The following is a 6,000-nucleotide window of genomic DNA, read 5'->3' on the forward strand; positions in this document are numbered from 1 at the left end:
ACAATGCTTCTATTTTGGATGGTGATGTTATAGTGAAAGGAGAGCTCTGAGAAATACCCACGTATTGCACTACCAGAAAATAAACCCACAAACTAATCTTTGCTGTGAAAAAAAAAAAAAAAAAAAAGAAGAAATCTGCAACTTACATGGCTCAAAGTCCTGAGGAGACTTAAGGAATCCGGAGTGAGATTCCTCCCTCGCTGGAGGAGTCCTGACTAGTTCTCATGAAGCACCTGAGACATCTGAAAACGAGTATTTAATTTATACATTCTGCCTCTTCACCTTTTTAACGGCTTTCAGATGTAAGAAACTCCACTGCCTTCCTTAAAAGGCCATTGCACTGTCCCAGGGGACACTGCAGCACGCCCACATTGTGCAACAGATTGCACAGCAGCAACCCCAGGAGAACTCAGGCCAAGGCTTTAAATCCAGATGTGGACTGGAGCAGGTTTATCAGCTGGCTTACTGCCTTTCACAGGACCGTTCTGGGACTCCGGAACACCAGAGCAGCTTTCCCAGGAGAGGGGTCTCCTCACATGCCCAACCTGGCGTGGCCCCACTGCACATCCCCAATGTCACAACAGGGGCTGCACCCAGCTCTGCTCAGCACTGGCTGCAATGGACTCTCAGTCTCAAAAAATGCTCCAAGAGGCTTTTTCTTAAGCAGGAGCCCTTGCTGCAGGCTAAATACCTGCTCTTTCACTTCATCTCCCCCCCAGAGCCCTCAGTGCTTGCAGACCACATTCCCAGGGTGGCTGCTCTATATTCAGCAGACATCCTCCACTCCTTGTCCCCCCAGAGAGGGACACAGCAGGCAAAAAGCCTCCGAGCACCACCATGCTCCAGAGCACATCACTGTGTTTCACTCCCCTTTCCAAGCATCTCTTTGACTGTGCCACTGCCACAAAGTCCCCAGGCAGACTGCAACACCTCCAGCACCGCTACCAGACCCCACTGCTGCCACTGGAAAACGCCTGATCTCCAGCCTGACCTCCCTGTGGTGCAGGAGGAGGGTTTTCTCAAGTGACACCAGGTATCCAGTGATAAGCAACATATTCAAGGGTAAAAGCAAGTCAAATGAGTTTTTCTTTCCCAAGACTGGGCCATGCAGTGTTTCCACACCTGGCACTTATATTAATCATGTTAATTTAATTGCAATTAGCCTTATAAGAAAAAGCAAACCAGAAGATGACAAGAAATGCTTCATTCTCTGTCCTGCAGCCCGGGCAGGCTGCTCTCCAAGTGTGCTTTACACATCAAGTTTAAATCTAAAGCAATAGAAAAGGGAATAGCAAAGGCACTGAAAGCCCAGGAGCTACCTGCCTCTCCCAGAACATCCCACTTACAAGCAGCTCTCCAGAGGTCCTTCTGGCTCTCCCACAGGTCTCCACATTCCCAACCCACCCACTTGGTCCTCCTAGTGACTTACCAGAGCAACTTTCTTTTGCATGCCTGCCCCTTCCTGGTCAGCACAGCACAGCTGTGTTCTACAAAGGGGACTAGAAAAATTCAGGTACCGGCAGAAACAAAGGAGGAAAAGAAATGATGAGACAATCCTTCCCACGTGCATCACATTTGTTCCCCATGTCTCTAACATTTCCTTCTGCAAATATTAAGCTGTGCCATCACAGGGAACTTGCTCAGGCTCTGCCTGTGCTGACCCCATCAGCGCAGCTCTAAACTCAACCTTCAAACAACAACACCCCGAATTTCCAAGACCAGGGCCTCCTGCAAGGTGGTCTGCTCTGTGACCCACAGCACCTACACAGTGGGAAGGCTGAGAGAGAGCTGCAAGCAGCAGTATGCTGTGATTGTCATCAATATTAATTATTTGGGGAGAATATGATTGATCTCAGGAGGGCAATGAATTCATTTCTCCAGCTGAATGACAAACAAAAGGCAATATATGCACTGCTGACATTTCCAAAGGCTACAAGGAGCAGCGACAGGAGGAAATACCACTAGGTGTTAGAGCCCTGCTGCAAAGGGCCAAAAATGAGAAGTCTCCAAAATTTTCATTTCTGAGCACTTTCAATGCCAGCAAGCAGATGCCTTCATATTCTCAAATGTGCAGTGACCCTGGCCCTGGGCTGGCTCCTCTCTTTGCAGTGAGAGGAAGCAATCACTGAGTACCTTTGGAAAGTTGGGCTGAGCTTCCCTCTTTGACACTTATCAACAACTACAGTGTCATTGCACCTGGCAGACGAGCGGGGTGGGGGGAAAAACTGCTTAGAAAGGGGAAAACATTGCTTTCCTGTGGAGCCACAACCCAGGGCTGTTCTGCAGGGCTGAAATGCCAAGGTGCAGGTCCCTTGTGCAACAGGAGGGGAATGCAATAAGCATTTATTAAATCCTTACTAAATTCAAAAAAGCATTTTATCTCTCCACAGCTTTGGGTCAAGGGTGTCTGTGTGTGACCTCCCAGAAAGAGGAGAATTAAACTGAGTGTCCTTGAAGTCCACATAGCAGCATGAGCAAGAAGGAAGGTGGAGAGACACTGAGGCTGCAGCTGTTTTTGCAGGAGAACGGAAGGGGCTGGGGGACACATGGACATGACACAAGCCAGCCCATGGATGTCACTCCACCATTGTCTGAGTTCTGGCATGTCCTTCAGTCACCTCAACACATCAGCTCTGCCTTGCAACCAGCACAAGTTGCTAGAGCAACACACTTGGGGATCCAGCAGCACATCTGTGCTCATTCAGTGAGGTTGGGTGCCCTACCAGCCCTTCACAGCCTGCCAGCGTTATCACACTGGGCAGCAACATACACATCCTCCTCCCACTATCCAGATCCCTCCTTATAAACAAGGGCTATGAGGTGTCTATGCTTGAAGGAAGAGGGGGGAGGCAGCTATTTCTCAACAGAACAAATCCAATTATTTGTATTAGAGCGATTTTGTATGGTTCTTACTGTCAGAATAAGCATTTTCTACAGATCCCAGAGCTTTGAATCAACAGATTGCTGATAAATTTATGTAGGTAGGGCCCTGAACATTGCTATGGTGGGCTGGAGGTGAGGTTGTTTCACTTTTGGTTCCTTCCAAGGTTTGTTTTTTGCAATAGGGCTAACCTCAGGAAAAAATAAAATTAAAAAACAACAAAAAACCCACCTAGAAAAGTGGGCTCCTGCCACTGCCATTTACTATGCTCCTGTAAGTCTCTAAGGTTCAGATTTTAAAACAGTCTACCAGTTTAGGGTAGCAATATGGGTTTCTGGTTAATCTACATGAAACCTACAGAGGCATCACTCACCAATTGCTGCGCATGAAAAATTGCAGTGCCTCCCTGATAATCAGGCACCAGAGAGCTTATAAATGGCTGTCCCCTGAACTGAGCACATTAGTAGAGGCTTCTGAAATCTGTGCCTCTGTTTCCCTAGCCATTTCTCTAACAGCCTCTCCCCACCTCACACAACAGCTGTGCTTCTTAATGTCTCTAAAGTGCTTAGAGATGCCGAGATGAAAGATAACATAGGAGTGGGAAGTATAGATTAATTCCCCGAGCTCAGCAGTCACTGGAGCTGATGGGGCTGAGTGTACCACGTACCCACCCCAGAAAACTTGGGGTTTGAGCCTGTCTTAAATAGTAACTACTTAAGCAGCAGCTCCCTTGGAGCAAGAATTTTGGGGCTGGTTGGCTGGGCACATGGAGCCCCAGCAGGCAGGAAACACAGAAATGCAATATACTACTATGAAAAATAGATGCTTTTCCAGAATAAGGTCTCAAACCTGTTCCTATAGAATTTGGTAGTGGGATTTCAACTCATTTCAGTAGGAATATGACAGAGCTGTTCAGGTTTTAGCAACCGGCACGTTAAGAACATGACCAAACATAATTTGAAAAGCTATTTCCATTTCTGTTTGTTTTTTAAATGATTAAAAATCCAGTTTAAATATTGCAAGGAAAACTTTAAATTGAGCAAGATAAGTTTTGGCTCCTTTCCGAGGAGAAGGCAAGCCCCAAAACACTACTGAAAAAATCTAACAGATGGGAGTTATTTTTCACTCTTTAAAAATTTCATTCCCTTGCACTAAGATTAACTGTAATTAGCTCTTTATTTACATCTAGGACAAAAGGTAAAACTATAAAGAAAGGCAACTATAACTACAAATCACGGGCAGAAAAAGGCAAAAAGATAAAAGGCAAAAATTCCCTCTGAGAGGAAAACATGCCTTTCTCACCAAGCAGCATAATTGTTATAAATATATAGTTAAACAGCTCCCCAGCATCCTGCCAGCAGTTAGGATAAACATTTAGGTCACAATTTTGCAAGCTTTTACACACAAGCTGATAAAATACATAAGAATTGTCCTCCGACCAGCTTTAAATATCACATCCTTACGAGCAGGCAGCATCAGGCCTAAGAGTCAAGATATTCCAGCACACTTTTCGTTCAGTCATGCAAGGGATTAAGCAAAACAGGGAGGAAAAAAAACCCCACAACCGAACCACACAAAAACCACAGAGCAGCTTTTCTAGTTAAAGAGACAGAAAGGCATTAAAACTTACTTCTTTTTTTTAGTCCTCTTAATTCTGATAACACCCTGCCTCTTACTCAAGCTGAAGAAGCTTCTAAAGTATTTGTGCCTTTCAGTCACACAACAGAACTGTCCAAGGAGCTTCATGCCATGCTGACAACCAGCACTTTACCATGGTACTTCCAGCCTGCAGCTGCTCCCAGCTTGCAGCCGGACAACCCACTGACCCACAGCCACGCTGCCTGAAGCCAAGGGCCAGGCCCCACCCTCCAAAGGTTAAATAGTAAAGCTTGCCCAACCATGCCTAACCCAGCTGTTAGCAATAAAGAAGAGTAACCAGGTTTAAGGGCAGCCTCAAATGCTTCTGCATTGACTGGGCACTCTTCCAGACCTGCTCAGGGATACCAATACCCATGATGGATGTAGGATGGGAGTGCATAACCATCCAGTTCTCCTTCCAGGCATGATAATACAGCCTCCTTCTGCGGACACCTAGAGAGAGCTGGTAGCTGTCTATGACCCTGCTCTGGGTGGGATTTCCAAGGTGAGGACTCTCTGGCACCTCCCTGGAATCCTCAGGAGAAGCAGTCACCTATCATTTCCCCAACTCAGCCCAGGATTCACAGCAATCTCTTATTCTGTGTTTGTTAACACACATAAATCTAAAAAGACTCCATAAGAATCAATGGCTTTCATATACACATTTAGGGAGTTGGACTCAACCATCCTTACGGTCCCTTCCCAATCAAGATATTCCATGAAATATGGAGTCAGCATTTAACAGAAGAGAGAGAGAGAGGGAACAATGAAGAAGGAAGGGAGGAAAACAGGTCCAGCCCCAACACCAGGGACCAGACCATGCTCACCACAAAAGTTAAGGATCACTATAATTCTCTGCATTTTTTTCATGTAAGAAAGTGAAGCAGTCACTCTCTCACACTCTTTCCTTCTCTTTCCCAACACTCTGAGAGACTTCTATCTTTAGCCAGTTATCCTTACTGTAATTTTCTTAAAATTGTAATTGAATAATCATCCAGACTCGGGGGAAACCTGTGTCAGAGTGATGCCTGGGGATACAGTCTCCTCTTGATGAAACTGGGAGTTGCTAAATTAGCAAAGGACTGACTAAAGATATGATTCTTCACCAGTAGTAGAAATCCTGGTTTACCAGCAGCTATTTTTAAGGAACCCTGTAGCAAAATCCATACGCTTATACATTCACATTCCTGTATCTTATTCTCTGTCAATTAAGACTCTGAATTTATGAATGTCATGATCTGTGCATATGTCTCATTGGGACCTCTGAGGTTGAAGGCAGCAAGTGCACTGAGTAAGGTCAAAATGCCCAAAAGCGTGGGCACCATGTGAACTAATTTCCCCACATGGGTTTCCTTTCTCACTCTCTCCAAGCTTACATGTGGCTCAGTCACACGCAAAAGCCCTACATGTAACAAAACTGTGGCTGAGAAACGTGAGATCAGCCTTCTGCTTTGTGAAAACACTGGCGGGGTGTGGGGGGG

This window comes from Gallinula chloropus (assembly GCF_964237585.1).
Source record: "Gallinula chloropus genome assembly, chromosome: 8".
Taxonomy (NCBI): Eukaryota; Metazoa; Chordata; class Aves; order Gruiformes; family Rallidae; genus Gallinula; species Gallinula chloropus.